The 26,352-nt window shown below is 39.5% G+C and overlaps 1 protein-coding gene, 1 non-coding gene and 1 pseudogene across 3 annotated transcripts in view; 2 read left to right on the forward strand and 1 right to left on the reverse strand.

The window, feature by feature from the left end:
* CYFIP1 (cytoplasmic FMR1 interacting protein 1) overlaps positions 1-14,080 on the reverse strand; it is a 120,485-nt gene extending 106,405 nt beyond the window's left edge. Inside the window, exon 1 of one of the 2 annotated variants that reach the window (XM_059180261.1) lies at positions 13,836-14,080. The gene's annotated coding sequence lies outside the window, so the exon portion shown is untranslated. The remainder of the gene's footprint in view (positions 1-13,835) is intronic. The other variant, XM_059180260.1, reaches the window with a different exon arrangement.
* Positions 14,081-21,308: 7,228 nt separating this feature from the next.
* Positions 21,309-22,261, forward strand: LOC131835212 (glyceraldehyde-3-phosphate dehydrogenase-like; annotated as a pseudogene).
* Positions 22,262-25,616: 3,355 nt separating this feature from the next.
* Positions 25,617-25,721, forward strand: LOC131837451 (U6 spliceosomal RNA). Its single transcript, XR_009356055.1, has one exon. It is a non-coding gene; the product is annotated as a U6 spliceosomal RNA (small nuclear RNA).
* The last annotated feature ends 631 nt before the right edge of the window (positions 25,722-26,352 follow it).

Raw genomic sequence — 26,352 nt, forward strand, 5'->3', positions numbered from 1 at the left:
AGCAAATTACAGTGAAAAGAAAAACAGGTTATCAACCCATACATGGCACAAAACAGACATTAAAACAAAGATGGTAACAAGAGACAAAGAAGGACACTATATAATAACAAAGGGGACAAATCCAACAATTGTAATATTTATGCCCCCAACTTGGAAGCACCCAAATACATACAACAATTCATAACAAACATAAAGGAAATAATCAAGAGTAATATAATAAAAGTAGGGGACTTTAACGCCCTGCTTTTTTTTTTTTTTTTAAAGATTTTATTTATTTGACAGACAGAGATCACAAGTAGGCAGAGAGGCAGGCAGAGAGAGAGGAGGAAGCAGGTTCCCCATGGAGCAGAGAGTCCTATGCCGGGCTTGATCCCAGGACCCTGAGATCATGACCTGAGCCAAAGGCAGAGGCTTTAACCCACTGACCATTCCACCCAGGTGCCCCTAATGCCCTGCTTTAATCAGTGGAAGATCATCCACACAGAAAGCCAACAAGGGAACAGTGGCTTTGATTGACTAAATGGAATAAATGGATTTAACAGATATACTCAGAATATTCCATTCTAAAACACCAGGTTACACATTCTTTTCAAGTATACACAGAACATTCTCCAGAACAGATCACATGATACCACAAAAACAAATCTCAACAACTTCAAAAAGACTAAAGTCATACCATGCATCTTTTCTGACCATGATGCTATAAAATGAGACACTGACCACAAGAAAAAAATCTGGAGAGCACAAATATACGGAGGTTAAGCAACATGCTACTAAATAATGAGTGGGTCAACCAGGAAATCAAAGAGAAAATACTAAAATACCTGGAGACAAATGAAAATGTAAACACAACAATCCAAAATCTTTGGGATGCTGCAAAAGCAGTTCTAAGAGGTAAGTTCCCAGCAATGCAGGTCTGCTTCCAGAAGCAAGAAAAATCTCAAATAACTTGCCCTAAGATCTAGAAGAGCTAGTAAAAGAATAACAAACAAAACCCAAAACCAGCAGAAAGAAGAAAATAGTAAAGATTAGAATAAATATATATGATAAAGAAAAAACAACAACAAAAACCCACAATAGAACACATCAATGAAACCAGGAGCTGGTTCTTTGAAAAGATCAACAAAACTGATAAACTTCCAGCAAGACTCATTTAAAAAAAAAAAAAAAAAAGGTGGGGGAGAGGCAGAGAGAGGACTCAAATAAACAAAATCACAAATTAAAGAGGAGAAATAACAACTGACACCACAGAAATACAAATGATTTTAAGAGACTGTTAAGAAAAACTATGTCAACAAATTGGAAAACCTAGAAGAAATGGATAAATTCCTAGAAACACATAACCTCCAAAATTGAAGCAATAAAAAGAGAAAATCTGAACAGGCTGATTAGCAGCAATGAAATTGAATCAGTAATCAAAAAACCAAAAAGCAAAAGTCTAGGAATAGATAGCTTCACAGGTGAATTCTACCAAACATTTAAAGACTTAATACCTATTCTTCTCAAACTATTCCAAAATATAGAAGAGGAAGGAAAACTTCCAAATTCATTCCATGAGGCCAGCATTACCATGATATCAAAAGCAGATAAAGACACCACTAAAAACAAAATCTCTGGAACACACATGCAAAAATCCTCAACAGTTCAAGAGTTAAGTGTTGGAGGAGTAGGGGACCCTAAGTGTGTCTTGTCTCTTGAACACAGGTAGATTGCTATCAAATCATTCTGGAAAACCCAATAAATCATTCAGAGGTCTGAAAAAACAAAACTGTAAATCTACATGTAGAAGCTGGGTGGCTCAGCTGGTTAAGCATCTGCCTTTGGCTCAGGTCATGATCCCAGGGTCCTGTGATCAAGCCCCCCACCCCCTGCTCAGCAGGGAGTCTGCTTCTCCCCCTCTCTCTGCCCCTCCTGCATTCATGCTCTGGTCATGTGCATGTTAATTCTCTTTCTCTCATATAAATAAAATCTAAAAAAAAAACCTAAACAACAACAAACATAATCATATTTATATTATAGAGTCCCAGAAAATGAAGAGAGAAAACTAGCTGAGAACTTCCCTAATCTGAGGAAGGACACAGACTTCGAAATCCAAGAAGTACAGAGAATTCCCACTAAATTCAACAAAAGTCAACCACTGTTAAAGTATATAACAGACAAATTCAGGAATGACAGGAAATATTTAATGGGCTGAATGGAAAAAATATGCAGCCAAGATTTCCTTACCCGAAAGGCTGTCATTCAGAATAGAAGGAGAGATAGAGTTTCCCAAACAAAAACTAAAGGAGTTCATGACCACAGACCAGCCCTGCAAGAAATTTGAAGAGGGACTCCTTGAGTGGAGAAAAAAACCCAAAAGCAAAAAAGACTAGAAAGGACCAGAGAATATCACCAGAAACACCAACTCTATAGGTAGCACTATGGCACTAAATTCACATCTTTCAAAACATCTCCGAATATAAATGGACTAAATGCTCCAATTAAAATACATAGGATATCTGAATAGATTAAAAAGATCCATCTACATGCTGTCTCAAGAAACTCAATTTGGGCAGACACCTGTCATGCAAATGGATGGTAGGATTTATTCCTGGGCTGCAAGCCTGGTTTGATATTCACAAATCAATCAATGTGATACACCACATTAATAAAAGAAAGGATAAGAATCACATAATCTTCTCAACAGATACAGAAAAAGCATTTGACAAAATACAGCATCCTTTCTGGACCAGAACCCTCAACAAAGTATGTATAGATGGAACATACCTCAACATCTTAAAGGCCATTTATGAAACATCCACATTCAACCAACTGAACTCCACAGGCACCCCTGCAAACAACATATCTGATAAAGGGTTAGTATCTAAATTCTATAAAGAACTTACACCACCAGGTATTTATTGAAAGGATATAAAAATACAGTTTCAGAAGGGTATGTGCACCCAGATGCTTATAGCAACATTATCAACAATAACCTAACTATGGACAGAACCCAAATGTCCAACAATTGGTGAATGGACAAAGAAGATGTGAGGTATGTGTGCATATGCGTGTGCATGTGCGTGTGTGTATGCATGCATGCATGCATGCATGCATGCAATGGAATATTACTAAGTCATCAAGAAAAAGGAAGTCTTGCCATTTGCCAAAATGTGGATGGAGCTACACTATATTATGCTAAGTGAAATAAGTCAGTTGAGAAAGACAAATACCACATGATCTCACTCATATTTGGAATTTAAGAAAGGAAACAGATGAACATACAGGAAAGGGGAAAAGAAAAAAGGAGAAAAGGAAAGAACCATAAGAGACTCTTAACAATAGAGAACAAACAGGGTTGATGGAGGGAGCAGGGTGTGGGGTGGGCTAGATGGGTGATGGGTATTAAAGAAGTCACATAAGAGACCCTGGAAACAAACTGAGGGCTGCTGGTTGCATGGGAGGGATAGGATGGCTGGGTGATGGGCATTGGGGAGGATATGTGCTATAGAGAGTGCTGTGAATTGTGTAAGACTGATGACTCACAGACCTGCACCCCTGAAACTAACAATACATTACATGTCAATTAAAAATAAATAAATAAATAAGAAGTCACTTGTTGTGATGAGCACTGGGTATTGTATGTAAGTGATGAATCACTGAATTCTACTCCAGAAACCAAAATAGTAAGTAAATAAAAATCAGCAAAATACTAGCAAATCAACCAACTATGCACTAAAAATAATAATTTGCCACGATCAAGTAGGATTATTGCAAGGATGCAAGGGTGGCTCAATATTTGCAAATCAATCAATGGGATATATCATATCAATAAAAGAAAGGGTAAAAACCATATGATGCTTTCACCAAATGCACAAAAAGCATTTGATAAAATGCAACATCCATTCATGATAAAAACTCAACAAAGTAGAGTTAGAGGGAACATATAACTTAATAAAGGCCTTATGTGAAAAACCCACAGTGAATATCATACTCAACGGGAAAAAATAGAGCTTTTCCCCTAAGATCAGGAACAAGATGAAGACGTCCACTCTCATCACTTTTTCCCAACATAGCACTAGAAGCCCTTGTTATAGCAATATAAAAACAAATAAAAGGCATCCAAATTGGTAAGGAAGCAGTAAAACTTTCACTATTTGTAGATGACATGATACAATGCATAGACACCTGGAAGACTCGTCAAAAAACTATTAAAACTCATAAATTCAGTAAAGGCCCAGATACAAAAATCAATATGCAGATATATGTTTCATTTTTATACAGGAACAATGAAGCAGCAAAAGAGAATTTTTAAAAATTCCCATTTACACTTATACCAAAGTAGTAAGATACCTGAGAATTAACCTAACCCAGGAGGTGAAAGACCTGTATTCTGAAAACTATAAAACACTGATGAAAGAAATGAAGATGACATAAAGAAATGGAAAGACATTCCGTGCTCACAGATTAGAATATTGTTACAATGTCTATACTACCCAAAACAATGGACAGATTTAATACAATCCCATCCAAACACCAACAGAATTTTTCACAGAACTAGAACAACCTTTAATTTATACATAACCACTAAAGTCACCAAAGAGTCAAAGCAATTTTGGAAAAGAAAAGAAAAACTGGAAGTATCATTATTCCAGACTTCACATTATATTACAAAGCTGTAGTAATTAAAACAGCATGGTACTGGCACAAAAACAGACACATAAATCAATGGAACAGAACAGACAACCTAGAAGTAAACCCACAACTATATGGTAAACTAATCTTTGACAAAGCAGGAAAGAATATGCAATGGAAAAAATACAGTCTCTTCAACAAAGAGTTTGGGGAAAACTGGTCAGCTACAAGTAAAAGAATGAAACTGGACCACTTTCTTGTACCATACATAAAAACAAACTCAAAATGGATTAAAGACCGAAATGTGAGACATGAAACCATCAAAATCCTAGATAAGAACACAGGCAGTAATTTCTTTGACATTGGAGACAGCAGTATTTTTCTAGATGGGTCTAAATAAAAGCAAAAATAAACTATGGGACTACATCAGAATAGCTTCTGCATAGCAAAGGAAAGAATCAAATAAACTAAAAGGCAACCTATGGATTGGGAGAAGTTATTTGCAAATGACATATCAAAGGGTTAGTATTCCAAATACGTAAAGAACCAATAAAACTCAACACCCAAAAGACAAATAATCCAATTAAGAGTTAAGCGGAAGACATGAACAGACATTTCTCTAAAGAAGACATACAGATGGCCAAGAGACACATCACTCAACATCTGGGAAAACCAAACGCAAATCAAAACCACAATGAGATATCACCTCACACCTGTTAGAATGGCTAAAATGAAAAACACAAGAAACAAATGTTGGTAAGAATGTGGAGAAAAAAGAACCCTTGTGCACTGTTGCTGGGCATCAAACTGGTGCAGCCAATCTGGAAAACAATAAACACACTCCTCAAAAAGTTAAAAACAGAATTACCCTATGATCCAGTAATGCCACTACTGGGTATTCTTCACTGGTATACTTCACTGGCTATACTTCACTACAATGAAGAGCAAAACACTACTTTGAAAAGATGGATGCACCCCTATGTTTATTGCAGCATTATTTTCAATAGCTAAATTGTGGAAGCAACTCAAGCGTTTGTCAATAGATAAATAGATAAAAAAGATGATATATATATCTATAGCTATATATATGTGTGTGTGTGTGTGTATAAATATATATATATGATACAATATTATTCAGCCATTGAAGAAAAGAATGAAATCTTGCCATTTACAACAACATGGATGGATTTATAATGTTAACTGAAATATGTCAGTTAGAGAAAGACAAATACTATATGATTTCACCCATGTATAGAATTTAAGAAACAAAATAAACGAAAAAAGAAAAAACAAGACAAACCAAAAAACAGACTCTTAACTACAAACAAACTGCTGGTTGCCAGAGGAGAGGTGGGTGGAGGGATGGGCGAAATAGATGAAGGAGATTAAGAGTACACTTAACTTGATGAGCAGTGAATAATGTACAGAATTGCTGAATCACTATATTAGACACCTAAAACTAATATAACACTGTATGCTAACTACACTGAATGCCAACTATACCAGAATTAAAATAAAATTTAAAACAAGCAAGAAAAATATATTTAAGAATAGATTTAACCAAGAGGTGAAAGATTTGTACACTAAAAATACAAAACACTGCTGAAAGTAATTAAAGACACAAATAAATCTATTTCACATCACTGGACTGGAAGGCCTAATATTGCTAAGATGACAACATAAACCCCAAAGCTGTCTACAGATTTGATGTGATGTCTTTCAAAATTCCAACAGTATTTTTTTGCAAAAATAGAAAATCACACCCCAAATTAATATGGAATTGCAAGGTACCCAGAATAGCCAAAAGAATCTTGAAAAAGAACAACAAAGTTGAAGGTATGACACTTAACTGAATTCAAAACTTACTATAAAGCAACAGTAAACAAAAAAATGTGGTACTGGCATAAAGACTGACACACTGACTGATGACACAGAACAGAGAGCCCAGAAATAAACCCTTGTTTATAAGTCACTGATTTTCAACAAGGGTGTCAAGACCATTGCATGGGAAAAGTACAGTCTTTTTAACAAATAGTGCTGGGAGGGGCGCCTGGGTGACTCAGTGGGTTAAAGCCTCTGCTTTTCAGCTTGGGTCATGATCTCGGGGTCCTGGGATCAAGCCCCACATTGGGATCTCTGCTCAGCAGGGAGCCTGCTTCCCCCTCTCTAACTGCCTGCTTCTCTGCCTACTTGTGATCTCTGTCTGTCAAATAAATAAACAAAATCTTAAAAAAAAAAATAGTGCTGGGAAAACTGAATATTTGCATGCAAAGTATTAAACTGGGCCATTAGCTTACACTATCTATAAAAGAACTCAAATAAATAACAAGCTAAACATAAGAGGTAAAACTATAAAACTCTTGTAAGGAAATATATAGGAAAAGCTTCATGACATTGGATTTGGGAACAATTTCTTAAATACGTCACCAAAACATCAGCAACAAAGAAAAAAATAGATAAACTAGACGTGAAAATTAAAAACGAGCACACCCACCCAAGGATGATGTCAATGAGTGAAAAGACAACTTGCAGAATGGGAGAAAATATCTGCAAATCATGTATTTGATGAGAGACTGGTATCCAAAAAAAGAATTCCTCTAACTCAACAGCAAAAAGACAAACAACATGATTAAAGAGTGTACCAAGGACTTGAAACAGAGTATCTTTCTTCAAAGATATATAAATGGCACATATGTACAGAAAAAGATGCTCAACATTACTAATCATTAGAAAAATGCAAATCAAAACCAGAATGAGATACCATTTCACACCCATCAGGATGGTGTTATCAAAACCAAAAAAACCAACAAACCAGAAAAAAGTGTTGGTAAGGATGTGAAGAAATTGGAACCCCTGTACATTGTTGGGAATGTTGGTGCAGCTGCTGTGGAAAACAGTATGTCAATTCCTAAAACAAAAACTAAACACAGCATTACCATATGATCCAGCAATTCCACTTCTGGGTATCTAACCAAAAGAATTGAAAACAGCATCTAAAAGAGGTTAATTGGGGGCGCCTGGGTGGCTCAGTGGGTTAAGCCGCTGCCTTCGGCTCAGGTCATGATCTCAGGGTCCTGGGATCGAGTCCCGCATCGGGCTCTCTGCTCTGCAGGGAGCCTGCTTCCTCCTCTCTCTCTCTGCCTGCCTCTCTGACTACTTGTAATCTCTCTCTGTCAAATAAATAAATAAAATCTTTAAAAAAAAAATAAAATAAAATAAAATAAAAGAGGTTAATTGTATACCCATGTTCGTAGTAGCACTCTACAGTAGCAAAAGGTGGGAACAACCCAAATGTCCATCAACAGATGAATGGACAAAGAAAATACAGTATATACGTACAATGGAATATTATTTGACCTTAAAAAGGGATTAAATTGCGATACATGATACAAATGGATGACCATACCAAATGGTCATACCAAATGACATACCAAATAAAATAAGCCAGAAACAAAAGGACAAATAATGTACAACTGCATTTTTATATATGGCTGTAATAGTCAAGTTCATAGAAAGTAGAATGGTAGTTGCCAGGGACTAGAGAAATACATGAATGGAGATTTTTTTTTTTTAATGGGCCAGAATTTCGGTTTGGGATGATGAAAAAGTGCTGGAGATGAATAGTGGTGATAGTTGCACAACAATGTAAATGTACTTAATTCTAAACTGTACACTTGAAATGGTCAATAGGGTAAATGTTAACATTTTTCTTAGTAAAATAAAATCAGGTAGAGTGATTCCTCTAATTTATTTTTGTTTTTAAACATTTTTAAAGCTATTCTAGCTTATTTCCCCCTTCAAAATATAAAGTGTAAAACCAGCTTTTTTTTTTTTTTTTAATTTACTTGACAGAGATTACAAGCAGGCAGAAAGGCAGGCAGAGAAAGAGAGGAGGAAGCAGGTTCCTCACCAAGCAGAGAACCTGATGTGGGGCTTGATCCCAGGACCCTGGGACCATGACCTGAGCCGAAGGCAGAGGCTTTAACCCACTGAGCCACGCACGCGCCTCAGCTTGTCTTTTATTTATAAAAACATCCTGTTGAGGTTTCTTTTTAAAAAAATTAAACGTAGGGGTACCTGGATGGCTCAGTCAGTTGAGTGTTCAACTCTTGATTTCAGCTCAGGTCCTGATCTCATGGGTCACGAGCTCTGCACTCAGCAAAGGGTCTGCTTGAGACTCTCTCTCTCCCTCTGCCCTTCCCCCCCTTGTTTGTTCTCTCTTTCTCTCAAGTAAATAAGTAAATCTTTTAAAAAATTCTTTTAGGGCGTCTAGGTGGCTCAGTGGGTTAAGCCGCTGCCTTTGGCTCAGGTCATGATCTCAAGAGTCCTGGGATCGAGTCCCGCATCGGGCTCTCTGCTCAGCAGGGAGCCTGCTTCCCTCTCTCTCTCTCTCTGGCTGCCTCTCCATCTACTTGTGATTTCTCTTTGTCAAATTAATAAATAAAATCTTTAAAAAAAAAATTCTTTTAATTAAACAAATTTTCTTATGACCCTGCAATAACACTACTAGGTTTCTACCTAAAAGAAAATAAAACATATATCCATATAAAGACTTGCACATGGGTCTTTACAGCAGCATTATTCGTAACAGGTAAAAAAGTGAAAACAACCAATAGTTCATCATCTGGCAAATGGATAAAGGAAAGGGTGATATATCCATACAATGGAATACAATGTACCAAAAAGGAATGAATTACATGCTACAACAGAAATAAACTCCAAAAATGGTATTTTCAGTGAAAGAAGCCACACATAAAGAATACAAATTGTATACTTTCCTTTATGTTAAATGGTCAGAAAAGGCAGAAGACAGAAAATAAATTAGTGATTAGCTAGAGTAGGGTTAGAAATGGGGATTTCCCTTTTGGGTCATGTGGAATCTTACTGGGCTAAAAAGTATGTTCTAAAACTGGTTATGGTGATGGTTGTACAACCCTATAAATCTACTGTAAATCACTGCATGACTCAAGTAGGTGAATTATGTATGCTATACCTCAAAAAGGAGCTTAAAAATATCTCTTTGCTGAGATATTTGATTAGAATTATATTAAATATAGAGATCAATTTGGAGAGAACTGCCATCTTTACTATGAGGAGTGTTCCAAACCCTGACTTCTCTATTTATTTATATCACCTTTGTTTTCATTCATCAGTATTCTGTTGTTTTCAGGACATAGATCCTGTGGTTTTAGATTTATATCTAAGTATTTAATTTTTTTGAAGCTACTGAAAATGGTATTTTAAAGTTTCACCTTCTAATCATACATTGCTAGTATGTAGAGTGACTGACTGATATGTGTTGACTTGGTATTTTGTGATCTTACTATAATCTCACTTACTAGTTCTAATAGCCTTTTCATAAATGCCTTGGATTTTTATGTAGATTATCGCGTTGTCTGCAAATAAGAGTTTCATTTCCCCTGCCAATTTGCATGCCTTTTCTTTCTCTATCCTTATTGAAGTGGCTAAAATAAAATTCTTAAATTATGTAGGTGTTATTAATCCATACTATCCCATGACTGCTAAGAGATGGTTAAATTTTAGTAGCAAAAACAATAAAAATAGCTTCAACGGGTTACTTAAAAGTTCACCTTTATAAAATACATTTTTCTAGTATAAAAACTTCAGAAAACATAGCACTAATAATAACCGTTCTTTCTATAGTATTTTCCTATATTGTCTCATTTGATCTTCATGAGCATCTAAGAGGTACTTTTCCCATGTTACCAAAGAAGGAAAATGTGTCAAGGTAGGCCAAGCAATGTGCCCATTTGACCTCAGATAATCACACTGGAGCAGACAGAATCAACAATCAAAGCAGAAGACTTGCCAGGACCCAACCTGATCTCACCGGCTCAAGTCTCTGTCTTCTAGGCATTGGCCTGATCTCTCTATAAGGCAGTGCTAGTGCAACGCAAACCAAAAGCCAGAACACAGTCACAGAGTAAGAGAACAACAGCGGAGTGGGGAGGCAAACGCTTCTGGAGTGGTACCCGAGCAAGCACAGTGCCTTAAAAGAATCACAGGTGATTCAGTAAGTGTGTGAGGGTCAGATCGTAGATTATAACATCTGGAACAAGGTATATTGGGCAGATTCTTTCTAATTTTTAAACTGAAGTATGTGAGTCAGGTGACTGGATTCAAAGTCTGGCTCTGCTACTTATCAGGCATATAATCTTGGACATATACTCCATTTCTCTTTGTCAATTTCCTCATCCAATAACTGCACCTACCTTTGATGGTTCTGAGAATAATTAGTATGTAAAGTACCTTAGAACAAGAATTAGCAACAATGCCTGTTTCTGTAACTAAAGTTTTATTAAAACACAGCCACGCTCTCATCACATATTGTCTATGCTGCTTTGATGTTACAACAGTAGAATGAGATAGTTGTAATAAAGACCATATGGCCCCAAAAGGCATAAATATTCTCCATCTGGACCTTTACAGGAAAAATAGCCCTGGCTTAGAACAATGCTGGAGCATAGGTGCTCAAGAAATGTTTTAACCCAAATATTTTAACCCAAACTCACTACCAGAATAGTAGGCTTGAGTATGTGCACAAAGTTATAAACAAAAGCACGGACTATGGTGGTGACAAATATGAAAGAACAATGTCAAATAACAAGAGGCTGATTAAATAAATATACCCACACCATGCAACACTATACAACCATTAAAAAGAATGAAGAAGGGGCACCTGGGTGGCTCAGTGGATTAAGCATCTGCCTTCGGCTCAGATCATGATCTTGGGTCCTAGGATCCCTGCTCAGTAGGGAGTCTGCTTCTCCCTCTCCCTCTGCCCCTCCACCTGCTCATGCACATGTGAGCTCTCTTGCTCACTCTCTTTCAAATAAAATCTTAAAAAAAAAAAAAAAAAAAGAGTGAAGAAAAATCTGTGTATACATACCGCATATGCCAACACGAAAGGATCTCCAAGATCTTAAAATGAGCCAAAATCATTAGGTGGAAAGGTATGATGATATATGCAATATAATCTCATTATGTTACTAAAGGACTAAAAAAACTAAAAACTACATGTATGCACAGAAAAGGCTATACAGTACCACAGAAATACTGAAGGAATTTCACTTTTAACATACATGGTTCTGTGCTTTTCTATTTTTTAATAAGTGGGCATTTTATAATTTTTCTCATGACCTAAAAATACTATTTGAGGGGCACCTGGATGGCTCAGCCAGTGGATCGACAACCTCTTGGTTTCTCCTCTGGCGGTGATCTCCGGTGGTGGGATCCAGGCAACCAGGGGCTCTGGGTTGGTGGGAGTAGGCTTGAGATTTCCACCCTCTTCTCTTACCCCCATTCACATAGGAAGGCCTGCTCTCTCTCTCTCTCTCTCTCTCTTTCTAAGAAATAGATAAATCTTTAAAGAAATATATTATTTCAATCTCTCAGGTTGTATCCTAAATGTATACTTATCAAAACTTTATGTCTTTACCCTCAGGGATAAACTAGAAAATAGATTAATCTCAAATGCTTTCCAGTAAACAAACTAAGCCACACTCAAAGGCCACATATTCTGGAAAAAGCAAAATGTAGGAATGGAAAACAACTCAGGTGTTGCCAAGAGTTGTGAAAGTGGAGAGAGGCTGCTTACAAAGAGACAGCTGAAGGAATTTTGGGGGTGACAGAACTGTTCTGTATCTTTTTTTTTTTTTTCTGTTCTGTGTCTTGATTGCGATGGGAGTCCTATGACCGTGTATTTGTCAAAGCTCGTGATCATACACCGAAAAACAAACTTTACTACATTGAAATTTAAAAATAAATCCAAATAAACACACATACAAAAAAACAACAGAAAATTTTTCTTTGAGCGGCCTATCAGCATAGGAACATACATGTTAACTCAGGAAATGTTTTCCACCACAATTCTGTTTGCCTCTGTCACGGAGATGATGCTGCAGGGGAAGAAGGCAGCAGGGAATCAAAATATTAGCACCAAATTCCTACTGAATTCCTACAAATGCATACTTGCTGTGGTCCAAGTTTAAATAATAGTGACTTCTTTTCAGCTCTGTGCCTGCACATTGACACTTCACATGGAAAACCACTATGACATTCAGGGATAAGGAACAGCAAAGGTGGGGCTCTCAGTGGTAAAGGCACCACAGCGCACAGCAATCAGAAAATGCAGCCTCTGGCTGCTGAACCTGGAGATTTTCTGGCACAATCACTAAGCTACTCTGAGTTAGGGATGGAGTGTCAAGCACAGCAATCTGATATATGGCACCAGGTACTACTGCTGCTTCAATCACGAATCATTTAAGGAATAGTATTAGAAAAAGGCCAAGAAATTCCCCTGGGCTCAAGAAGCAGCAAAAACTGTCCAATGCAGCACACAGTACCCTCTACTACTAGAAAAGAAACACTCCAAAGTCTCAGTTACCCACAGAAGCGCAGATCATCCAACCCTGGGTTTAATAAGCAATTGCTATCTGTACTGTTCAGACATAACACGAGTGGACATGGTCTGGACGCCACTCCCAGCTTAAAAAACATTCCTTAAACCCCATTTCCAAATTACTCTCACCATTTTTCTCACACCCTGCAACATGCTGCAAACTAAACGCACGCATTTCAGGCTTAAAATACACAATTCAGTATGGCTGTGTGAACAGCGCTGCCCACGTTAACAATCCTGGCGCCTTAACAAAGCCCAAAACTCATCTCCAAGAATCTGTAAAATGGTTTCGCTTGGCCAGTCTCCCTCCTTCCCTCAGAGAGGGGCACAAAGAAGCAAAAACTGGCTCGGGTCTAGTCGTACGGTATCAGCCCCAGCTGTCTGCGCCTTACTTTCCAACAATAACTACAAAACACCAATATACGTACCCTCCCCACTGGAGCTCTGCCACGTGCCAGGGGCTACAGACGCGGGAAGCCCGGCTCAGGGGCCGGGGGCGCGGGGTCAGGGGTCAAGGGTCGAAAGGCTTTGGGGCAGGGAATGTGAGGGTGTCCACGGGCGCACAGACCGGGATGAGCTGCAACTGGGGGTTCGGAGGCTCGGAAACTGGCGTGCCGGGGCCGCCGGGGCGATTCCCGGGAGGCCGCGCCGGCGGGGAGGCCGCGCCGCGGAGAACCAAGTCCTGGCCGCCCGCGGGGCCGGGGTGCGGCCCCTTTGCCGTAATGCCCGATTGGGTTCCAGGGTCCGCCCGTACCCCACAGAAGTTGCAGGACTGGGCAGGGTCAGCAGCCTTCCTCACCTGGGTCGGGGCGGCGGTGGCTCCGGGGTCCCAGTCAGGCTCTGGGAGTTTCCTGGCTGAGTGAGTCACTCGGGCGGGCCGGGAATGCGCCAGGAAACACCCGGCCTCCTCCCCTTCCTCCCGGGGCGGGGGCTCTCCCGGCTCGGCCTCTTCCTCCTGGCGCTCCTCCCTCCGCGCTCCGGCCGCGGCCTGGCTGCGCCCTCCTTTGCCCGGTGAGTTCTCACAGCCCCGCAGATCCTGGCCGGCAGTGCACGCCTTATGCCTCTCCGCTGGAAGGAGGCGACGGAGAGGCCCTGGCCGTGCTCTCCTCTGGCTGCCTAAGATGCTCTCTGGGGAGATCTCGGAGAGCCACCTGCCGGCTTAGACGACCTCAGCTCTGCGTAGGACTGCTGGGCAGCTCTGCCGTGGGACTCCCCCCCCCCCCCAGGGCAGCCGTTGGACTCGTGGAGGAAAAGGGGCGGAGATCTGCACCCAGCACCGGGTCTCTACCGGATCAGGGCAGTGGGTGGATGGGCTGCTGAAGAGGCTTGGCGGGAGCCGGGGGCGGTGGGCGAGCACCCAGCGCGCTCCCACCGGGCGCCACTGCCAGGTAGGAGGTGCGCACACCTGCGCTTCGCAGGCCGGAGTGTGGCAGGCGGTGAGGTACTGGGTGCGACAGGTACATACCGCCAGAGCTCAGCCAACTAGGAGAATATGACTTCGACGGGCCCCTGCAGTGATCCCATCTGTACAACGCCATCTCTCTCTGAGCCAGGGGTAAACCCGCGTGCAGACCTGTGGGAATGGCTGACAGAAGAAAACTTGATTTGACAAGTCCCCTAGAACAAGCCTGAGACAGATCAATTCAGTAACAAATTATATGAAAACAGTGAATGGAGTAAGCTTGTCCCAAGCATGGTTACGAGAAAAATGACCCTAAACTCCGCACCGACCACCACCTATCCACTTCCCCTTCACCCACCCACTGGCATTCTGGTTCTAATGAAGAACAATAATGATGGGCATCAAGTATTCTAATCCGGCCACTAGACTATGAAAACCACAAGAGGTTTGCTTACTTCCGACCGTCCTCTGGATAATGCAGAAAGCCACAGCAAATCGATCCTAACTAGACCAGAATCTACCGGTTGTCTAAATTTTCAGAGAACATTTTTTTTAAAGAAGTTCCTGGAGGTCCCTGACACTCCTACAAAGCATGCTGTTTTGAGTGACATTCTGGTTCCCAGCCCACACATTTTCAGTCAGATTACTGTTTCTCTCTGCCCAGGGCTGAGCCTCAACGTTAGGTTCCAAAGGGTTTTGTTTTGTTTTATTTTGTTTTACACTGCAGGTGAAGTGATAGAATACAAATTCAAGGTGTATTGTGATATTTTAAAAATATTGTAATTCCTAAAACAACTAATTAAAAAAAAATAAGAGGCACAGCTAAAAATCCAAGAGAAGAAATAAAATAGAATGCTGAAATATACTCAATCTAAAGAAGGCAGCAAAGAAGCAAAAAGCACATAGGATAAGCAGTAACAAATAGCAAGCTGTTGGGCTTAAATCCAACCGTATTAGCAATTATATTAAATATACATGGACTAAACACTCCAATTAAAGATAAATTGTCACGTTGAATAAAACAAATCCCAATTATATGCTATTTAGAAGAGACATACTTTTGAGGTGCGGATGGGGGTGGGGGGATTCTGTAGGTTAAGCAGGTAAAGGTCTGCCTTCGGCTCAGGTGGTGATCCCCAGGTCCTGGGATCCAGCCTTAACTGGACTCCCGCTCAGCGGGGTCTGCTTCTCCTTCTCCGTCGCCCTCTGCCCCTGCCCTCGCTCATCATGCTCTCTCTCTCTCAAAAAGTCAAATAAAATCTTAAAAAAAAGAGAGAGAGAGAGAGAGATGCTTTATAAGGACACAAAGAAATTGACATTAAAAAGATGGAAAACAGGGACGCCTGGGTGGCTCAGTGGGTAAAGCCTCTGCCTTCAGCTCAGGTCATGATCTCAGAGTCCTGGAATCGAGTCCCCCATTGGGCTCTCTGCTCAGCAGGGAGCCCGCTTCCTCCTCCTCCTGTCTCTCTCTCTCTCTCTCTCTGCCTACTTATGATCTCTGTCAAATAAATAAATAAAATCTTAAAAAAAAAAAAAAAAAAGATGGAGGGGCGCCTGTATGGCTCAGTGGGTTAAAGCCTCTGCCTTCGGCTCGGGTCATGATCCCAGGGTCCTGGGATCGAGCCTGACATCTGGATCTCTGCTCAGCGGGGAGCCTGCTTCCCCTTCTCTCTGTCTTTCTACCTGCTTGTGATCTCTCTCTCTCTGTGTCAAATAAATAAATAAAATATTAAAAAAAAATAGGGGTGCCTGGGTGGCTCAGTGGGTTGAAGCCTCTGCCTTTGGCTCAGGTCATGATCCCAGGATCCTGGGATCCAGCCCTGCGTTGGGCTCTCTGCTCAGCAGGGAGCCTGCTTCCTCCTCTCTCTCTGCCTCCCTCTCTGCCTACTTGTGATCTCTGTCAAATAAATAAATAAAATATTTAAAAAAACAAAAAATAAAAAAGATGGAAAACAATATACCATTTACATAATAATCATAAAGTTGGAGTGACTCTATAAATATCAAAGTGTCACCAGAAATAAAAAGGACAGGGCTCCTGGGTGGTGCGGTAGGTTAAGTGTCACACTCGGTTTCAGCTCTGGTTCTGTTTTCACAGTTGTGAGATGGAGTTCCCTACCCAGGGCTCCCCCTCCAGCCCCCCTCCTTGGCTTGGCGGGGGCCCTGTATTGGGTGCACTCAAGTGAGGAATTTGTTTAAAGGACTCTCTCTCCCTCTCCCTCTGCACCTCCCCATCTCTCTCTCTCTCTCTCTCTAATAAATCAATCTTTAAAAAAAGAAATTAAAAGGGACATTTGATAAAGATAAACAGATCAACTAATTAAGAAAAAAATGTTAAGCATGTTTTCACAAAATAAGCTGTGGAATGCTTGGGGAAAAGAATCAAAAGAGGAAGTGCGTAGTCATAATTAAAGATCCTAATCCTCTTTTAGTAATTGATAGAACAGGCAGACACAAAAATAAGTAATGATACAGAAAACTTTAAGAAGCAATTAGCTGGAGGGCCTGGCTGGCTCAGTTGAAAGAGCTATGGGATTCTTGATCTTTGGGTTGTGAGTTTGAGCCCCACATTAGGGGCAGAGATTACTTAAATTAAAAATATTTTTTAAATAAATAAAATAAAAAACAATTGATCTGTTTGACCCAAATAGTATCCTCCCCAAACAGAATACAGAATACATTGTATTTAATAAAAGATATTCAAAACCTTTATACTGAATCTTCAAGATATTACTAAGAAGAATCAAAGTTTTCAAATATGTACATAACAGTTACAAAATGTACCATATGCTAGGAAGTAAAACAAATCTCAACAGATTTCAAAGGGTTGAAATCATATAGTACCTTCTCTGACCACGATGGAATTAAACTAGAAACAATAATAAAAGCACAACTTTGCAAATGCTCCAATATTATAGAATAAAATAATGTACCTCTAAATAACCTTTTGATAAAAGGAGAAATCAAAATGGAAAATTTTAAATATGCTGAATTAATAACGAAAAAGCAACATCCAAATTTGCAAGATGCATCTAAATGAATGCTCAGAGGGAAAGTTTATATATGAAATGTGTATATTATAAAATAGGAAAGGGTTAAAATCAATTATCTAAACTTCCACCTCAAAAACATTAGGGAAAAAAAAGCAAATGAAATCCGAAGAAAATAGAAGTGAAAGAAACAATAAAGTTAAGGACAAGTATCAGTGAACTAGAAAACAGATGATCGAACAAAAAAGCTGCCTTTTAAAAAATTATAGAGGGGCTCTTGGCTAGCTCAGGCAGTGGAGTATGCAACTCTTAATCTTGGGGTCATGGGTTCAAGCCCCACATTGGGCTTAAAGCTTACTTTTAAAAAAAAAGTAATAGAGTTGTTATATCCTAGTAAAACTGATTTTAGAAAAATATAAATTACCAACTGCAAAAATAAAAAGGGAGACGCCAGTGATTTCTTATCAAATAAAAGGATGTTAAAAAGAATTGTATGAAAAACTTCATGGCGGTAAATTTAAAAATTCAAAAGAAACATAAATTTCTTAGAAACATGACTTTCCAAACAGATGAAATTAAAAAAAAAGTAGAAAATCTGAAAAATTCCATATTGGTAGGAGAAAATAATTGAATCTGTAATATAAAACCTTCCTTCAAAGAAAATCTCTATTTAGAGTCACTGGTGAATTCTATAAAACGTCCAATGAAGACACAATACCAGTTTTATAAAACCACAGTAATTAAAAGTGTGGTCTGGAATAAGGATGTACAAATAGATTAACGAAGAAGAATAGTGAGAAATAAATCCTGCTATAGACTGAATCTTTTGTCCCCCCAAATTCATATATTTTTTAAATTTTTAAGTAACTTCTACACCCAATGTTGGGTTTGGACTCAAAATGCTGAGATCAAGAGTTGCATGCTCTACCACCTGAGCCAGGCAGATGCCCCTTAAAATTCCTATCTTGAAATTTATGTTGGTTGCTTTGAAAGTTGATTAGGTCGTGATGGTGGAGTCTTCATGAATAGGATTTGTGTCCTTAGAAAAGAGATCCCAAAAGGTTCCTTCATCTCTTCCACTTATGTGAGGTTACAGGTCTATGAGCCAAGAAGTAGGCTCTTACCAGACACCGTATCTGCCAGCACCTTGATCTTGGGCTTCCCAGCCTTCAGAACTTTGAGAAATAAAATTCTGTTGTTTATTAGCCACCCAGTCTACAATATTCTGTTATAGCAGCCCAAATGAACAAAGACAAGCCCTCCTGCATGGTCAGTTGATACTCTGTAAAGTTGCTAAAATAATTCAATGAAAGGAGAAATAGAAAGGGTCTTTAAAAAAAACCGTGCTTCTAAATAATGCCATAACCATGTGGAAAAAACCTGAAGCTTCTCCTTTCACACACCATCTATAGAAATTAGCTCAATACAGGGGCACCTGGGTGACTCATTGGGTTGAGCCTCTGCCTTCACTCAGGTCCTGATCTCAGGGTCTTGGGATTGAGCCCCGCATTGGGCTCTGCATCGGGCTCTCTGTTCAGCGGGAAGCCTACTTCCCCCTCTCTCTCTGCCTGCCTCTCTGTCTACTTGTGATCTCTCCATCAAATAAATAAATAAAATATTTTTTAAAAAAAGAAATTAACTCAATATGGACATAGACCTAAATTGAAACCTCAAGATATAAAGAAAGCTTCCAGAAGAAAACATAAGAGCATAATTTCATAATCTTAGAGTAGATGTAGCTAAAACTTCTTAAGACAAAAGAAGTACTAACCTCTTTAGTCAATATTTTTTTAAAAAATGATAAATTGATTCTATCAAAATTGTAAAACCTCTTATCAAAAAGTGTTATATATTTTTCCCAATTTATGTATATATGTGCATGTGTGTTTATGTATTTATATTTACATATAAAGGAAAGAATGATCCAAGTTTTATCTTATTTACACACACACACACACACACACACACACACACACACACACACACTATGGTATAGTAATTCTATTTGTATGTATTTACCCAAGGGAAATGAAGATTTACCTCTACACAAAGATTTGTACATGAATGTTCTTATGATAGTGAACATTCATGATAGTGAAAACTAGATACAACTCAAAGTACATAACTGGGAAAAATGGATAAATAAATTGTGCTATATTCAGACAATGGAGTATTACTAATTATTTAAAAGGAGAAAATGGTCCAAGTTTTATCACAAAATGGATGAATCTCAAAATTATTACATAATTTTACCACATAGAAAAGATAAATATTGGTTGGTGTGAGCAAGATAGCAGAATAGGAAACCCTAGGCCCTTGTTCTTCCACAGAAATACCGAGTAAACATCATACTGATCAAAGTAGCTTTGTGAGTATTCTATAAACCAGTTAAGAACCCACAGCAACATAGGGCACCTGGGTGTCTGACTCTTGATCTCAGCTCAGGCCTTGATCCCAGAGTCATGAGTGAATTCAAGCCCCCTGTTGGGGTCCACACTGAATAGAGAGCCTACTTAAAAAAAAAAAAAAAAAGTGGGGCTTGGGATGGGGTGTGCACACGTCACCTGGGTGGCTTAGCTGACTAAGCATCTGAATCTTAATTTCTGCTCGGGTCAGTGCTCTACACTCGGATCAGAGTCTGCTTAACATTCTCTCTCTCCCTCTCCTTCTGCCCTTCTCACCCCTCTCTCTGTCTCTCTCTAAAAAAGAAGAAGGAGGAGGAGGAAGAGGAGGAAGAGGAGGAGAAGAAGGAGAAGAATCTGTAGCAACAAACAAATACACAATCAAGAAAAAGTTGGACTCAAAACATTCTAAACAAAAATTTCATCGCATTTTTTATCACCCTTGCCGACTTCCTCCCTGGCATAGATTTAAGAGGAAGCTGCTTAATTTCTGGTCCCTCCCTTAGGGTGAAAGGAAAAAAGTGGGAGTTGTCTACAATGTTATGACTCATCTGGGGGTTGTTGGGGGAACTGGTTTTTGTCTTGCCTGGCTCAGAGTGGTGACAGAAATGGTGGATTAGTTTGGATATCAGGTTGGAGGCTGATGAAAGACAAGACTCCCTCCTTTCCTTTCTGAGTCTCCCAGACACTCTGTCTCTATCTGCACTCCCTCTATATTTTCAGTAAACTCCACTTTTACCTCCTGCTATCTCAAGTTTGATTTCCATATGCGTAGCCCTGCTAACTGGTCCTGCAGGACTCTCTCTGGGACCCTGGAGCCAGCCTGCCAGCATCGCCACTACATCATATACATGTTTAAACAAAAATTACAAGCATACTAACAGGCAAAAAACAGTTTAAAGTGGTAGAGCAAGCAAAAGAACCAGACTCACATATGGCAGGGATGTTGGAATTATCAGAGTACGATTTTTAAAAACTATTATTAAAATGCTAAGGACATATTGTCCAAGTATTCTATTTCCTTATTTGGTCAAAAATCATTTGACCACTTATCTGAGGGTTTCTTTATGAGATTTCTATTCTATTTCATTGGTCTATATGTCTATCTTTGTGCCAGTACCACATGGTTATGATTACTGTATGTTATGATCATTATAACTTTGTAGTAAGTTTTAAAAAAATCAATCTGACCTAAAAAACACATACAGAACACTACTCAACAACAGCAGAATACACATTTTTCTTAAGTGTATAAGGAACATTCTCCATAATAGACCAGGTGTTAGGCTACAAAATAAGTCTTTAGAAAATTTAAAAGACTGCAATCATACAAAACATCTTTTTTGATAATGATGAAACTGGAAATCAACACCAGAAGGAGCTCTCTGCTCTGTTTAATACGTAGTGGCATTTTCTGGTGCAATGCCAGCCATGTCCCTGACACATGATGGTGAAGGCTGGAATAAAAGAATTTTGGCCATATTGGGCACCTGTTTACTAGGGCTGCTTTTAAGTCTGGCAAAGTGGACCACTAATGATCCCTTCACTGACCTCAACTACATGGTCTTCATGTTCCAGTATGAGTCCACCCACTGCAAATTCAACAGCATGATTAAGACAGAGAATGGGAAACTTATTGTCAATGAAAACCCCATCTCCATCTTCCATGAATGATATCCTGCCAACATCAAATAGGGTGATGCTGGTGCTGAGTATGTTATGGAGTCTCTTCCCCACCATGGAGAAGGCTGGGGCTCCCTTGATGGGTAGGGCCAACAAGGTCCTCATCTCTGCCCTTTCTGCTTATGCCCCTATGTTTGTGATGGGTGTGAACCATAGTTATGACCACTTATTCAAGATTATCCACAATGTCTCCTGCACCATCAACTATTTGACCCTTCTGGCCATGGTCATTCATAATAGCTTTGCTGTCATGGAGGGACTGATGACCACAGTCCATGCCAACACTGCCACCCAGAAGACTATGGATGGCCCCTCTGGGAAGCTGTGGCATGATGGATGAGGGCCTGTACAGAAAACCATCCCTGCTTCTACTAGCACTGCCAAGGTTATAAACAAGGTCATCCCTGAAATGAATGAGAAGCTTAATGTCATGGTCTTAAATGTCCCCATAACCAATGTGTCAGTCATGGATCTGACCTGCTTCCTGGAGAAAGCTGCCAAATATGATTATATCAAGAAAGTGGTGAAACAGGCATCAGAGGGTCCCTTCAAGGGCATTCTGGGCTACACTGAAGACCAAGGTGTCTCCTACAACTTCAACAGTGACACCCACTCTTCCACTTTCAATGCCAGGGCTGGCATTGCTCTCAATGACCACTGTGTCAAGCTCATTTCCTAGTATGACAATGAATTTGGCTACATCAAATGGATGGTAGACCTTACAGTCCACATGACCTCTAAAGAATAAGAGTGCCCTGGACCACCTGGCCCACTGAGAACAAGAGGAAGAGAGAGGTCCTCAGCTGCTAGAGAGTCTTGGCTCCAATTCATCCCCCAACACCCTGAGAATCTCCCCAGCCCTACACAGTTTCCATCCTAGACCCTCTGAAGAAGGGGAGGGACTTGGGGAGCTCTACCTTGTCATATACTATCAATGCCATCAATATAAAGTATATTGTACAAAGCCCTCCCTCTAAAAAAATAGCAGAAGGAAAATAGAAATACCCACAAATATATGAAAATAAAAAATACACTCAAATACCAATGAAGAAATCAGAAGAGAAATTAGAGAGGCAGCTGGGTGATACAATTTGTTGGGCATGCAACTCTTGGTTTCAGCTCAGGTAATGAAACCAGGGTCCTAGGATTGAACCCTAGGTTGGGCTCTACACTCAGGGCAGAGTTTGCTTGAGATTCTCTCTCCCTCTCCCTTTGCCCTCCCACTCCTATTCTCTCTCTCTCTCTAAAATAAATAAATGAATCTTTAAAAAAAGAGAGAGGGAGAAATTATGGGGTACCTTGGTAGCCCAGTGGTTTAAAGCCTCTGCCTTCAGATCATGATCCCAGGGTCCTGGGATCAAGCCCCACATTGGGCTTTCTGCTCAGCAGGGAGCCTGCTTCCTCCTCTCTCTCTGCCTGCCTCTCAGCCTACTTGTGATCTCTGTATGTCAAATAAATAAATAAAATCTTTTAAAAAAAGAGAAATTAGAAAATATTTTGAAACAAATGAAAATGAAAACACATCCTTGTCGTGTTTCTGATCTCAACGGGAAGGCTGCAAGCTTTTTCCCATTGAAGATTATATTTGCTGTGGGTCTTTCATCGATAGATTTGATGAAGTTCAGGAATATTCCCTCTATCCCTATACTCTGAAGCGTTTTAATCAGGAACGGATGCTGGATTTCTGCATCGATTGAGAGGACCATGTGATTCTTCTCTCTTCTCATATTAATTTGTTCTATCACATTGATTGATTTGCAAATGTTGAACCATCCTTGTAGCCCAGGGATGAATCCCACCTGGTCATGGTGGATAATCTTTTTAATGTGCTGTTAGATCCTGTTTGCTAGGATCTTGTTGAGAATCTTAGCATCCATATTCATCAGTGATATTGGCCTGAAATTCTCCTCTTTGACTTTTGGGACTTCATCAAAATCAAAAGCTTCTACACAGCAAAGGAAACAGTCAACAAAACAAAGAGGCAACCCACGGAATGGGAGAAGATATTTGCAAATGACAGTACAGACAAAAGGTTGATATCCAGGATCTATAAAGAACTCCTCAAACTCAACACATACAAAACAGGTAATCATATCAAAAAATGGGCAGAAGATATGAACAGACACTTCTCCAATGAAGACATACAAATGGTTATCAGACACATGAAAAAATATTCATCATCACTGGCCCTCAGGGAGATTCAAATGAAAATCACACTGAGATATCACCTTACACCAGTTAGAATGGCCAAAATTAGCAAGACAGGAAACAACATGTGTTGGAGGAGATGTGGAGAAAGGGGAACCCTCTTCCACTGTTGGTGGGAATGCAAGTTGGTGCAGCCTCTTTGGAGAACAGTGTGGAGATTCCTCAAGAAATTAAAAATAAAACTTCCCTATGGCCCTGCAATTTTACTATTGGGTATGTACCCCAAAGATACAGATGTAGTGAAAAGAAGGGCCATCTGTACCCCAATGTTGATAGCAGCAATGGCCATGATCGCCAAACTGTGCAAAGAACCCAGATGCCTTTCAACAGACAAATGGATAAGGAAGATGTGGTCCATATACATGATGGAGTATTATGCCTCCATCAGAAAGGACGAATACCCAACTTTTGTAGCAACATGGACGGGACTGGAAGAGATTATGCTGAGTGAAATAAGTCAAGCAGAGAGAGTCAATTACCATATGGTTTCACTTATTTGTGGAGCATAACAAATAACATGGAGGACATGGGGAGTTAGAGAGGAGAAGGGAGTTGAGGGAAATTGGAAGGGGAGATGAACCATAAGAGACTATGGACTCTGAAAAACAATCTGAGGGTTTTGAAGGGACAGGGGGTGGGAGGTTGAGGTACCAGGTGGTGGGTATTATAGAGGGCAGGGATTGAATGGAGCACTGGGTGTGGTACAGAAATAATAAATACTGTTATGTTGAAAATAAATAAAAAATTTAAAAACATGAATGAATTTATTGTTGGGTTTTAAAAATAAGCTTTAATGTCAATGGTATACCTATGCAAAATTAAAATGTAATTCTTTCTTTTGTTGAAAAAAAAAGAAGAAAATGAAAACACATCATACCAAAACTTGTAAGAAGCAGTTCCCATTTCAGGAATAGAATCTAGCGATTCATCACCCACATATAACACCCATTGCTCACCCCCAAAAGTGCCTTCCTTGAAACCCATAACCTATTTAACCCATTGCCCCACCTGCCACCCCTCCAGCAACCCGCAGTTTGTCCTCTTAACCATAGTCTCCTGTGATTTGCCTTCATCTCTGTTTTTATCTTATTTTACTTTTCCTTCTCTTCCCTTATGTTCATCTGTTTTGTTTCTTAAATTCCACATATGACTGACATCAGTCTTTCTCTGACTGACTTATTTCATTTAGCATAATACCCTCTAGTTCCATCCACATTGTTTCAACTAGCAAGATTTCATTCTTTTGGTGGCTAAGTAATATTCAGTATAGATAGATAGATAGATAGATAGAAGAAGATGTGGTATATATATATACCACTTCTTCTTTATCTAGCTATCTGTCAATGGACATCTGGGCTTTCTATATTTTGGCTACTGTGGACTTTGCAGTTATAAATATTGGGGTGCATGTGCCCCTTTGAATCACTATATTTGTACCTTTTGGATAAATACCAAGTAGTGCAATTGCTGGGTCATAGGGTAGTTCAATTTTTAACGTTATGAGGGAGCTCCAAACTGTTTTCCAGAGTGACTGAACCAGTTTACATCCCACCAACAGTATGAGTGCACCCCTTTTTCCACATTCTAGCTAATGTCTGTTGTTACCTGAGTTGTTGATATTATCCATTCAGACTGGTGTGAGGTGATATCTCATTGTGGTTTTGATTTGTATTTCCCTGATGCTGAGTGATGTTGAGCAATCTGCATGTGTCTGTTAGCCATTTGTATGTCTTCTCTGGAGAAATGTGTTTTCATGTCTTCTGCCCATTTCTTGACTGGATTTTTTCTTTGTTTTTTTGGGTGTTCAGGTTGATAAATTATATATATATATATATATATATATATATATATATATATATATATGATACTAGCCCTTTATCCGACAAGACATTTGTGTGCTCGCTTCGGCAGTACATATACTAAAGTTGGAATGATACAGAGAAGATTAGCAAGACATTTGCAAATATATTCTCATATTCTGTAGGTTGCCTTTTAGTTTTGTTGGCTGTTTCTTTGTTATGCAGAAGCTTTTTATCCTGATAAAGTCCCAAAGTTGTTTCTCTTGCCTTTGGAGATGTGTCTAGAAAGAAGTTGCTGTGGCCGAGGTCAAAGAGGTTATTGTCTGTGTTCTCTTCTAGGATTTTGATGGATTCCTGTCTCACAGGACAGGAAGGCCTTTCACCCATTTTGAGTCTTTTGTTGTTGTTGTTTATGGTGTAAAGACAGTGGTCCAGTTTCATTCTACCTGTGGCTGTCCAGTTTTCCCAATAATATTTGTTGAGGAGACTGTCTTTTTTGCATTGAATATTCATTCTTGCTTTCTCAAAGAGTAGTTGACCATACATTTGAGGGTCCATTTCTGGATTCTCTGTTCTGTTCCATTGATCTATGTGTCTGTTTTTATGCCAGTACCATACTGTCTTCATGACTACAGCTTTGTAATGTAGCCTAAAGTCCAGTATTGTGATGCCTCCAGCTTTGGTTTTCTTTTTTTACTTTCCTTTGGCTATTTGGAGTCTTTCCTGGTTTCCATACAAATTTCCATACAAATTTTAGCATCAGTTGTTCCAGCCCTGTGAAAAATGGTGATGGTATTTTGGTAAGAATTGCATTAAATGTGTAGATTGCTTT

This window comes from Mustela lutreola, chromosome 7, assembly GCF_030435805.1.
Source record: "Mustela lutreola isolate mMusLut2 chromosome 7, mMusLut2.pri, whole genome shotgun sequence".
In the NCBI taxonomy this organism is placed as follows: Eukaryota; Metazoa; Chordata; class Mammalia; order Carnivora; family Mustelidae; genus Mustela; species Mustela lutreola.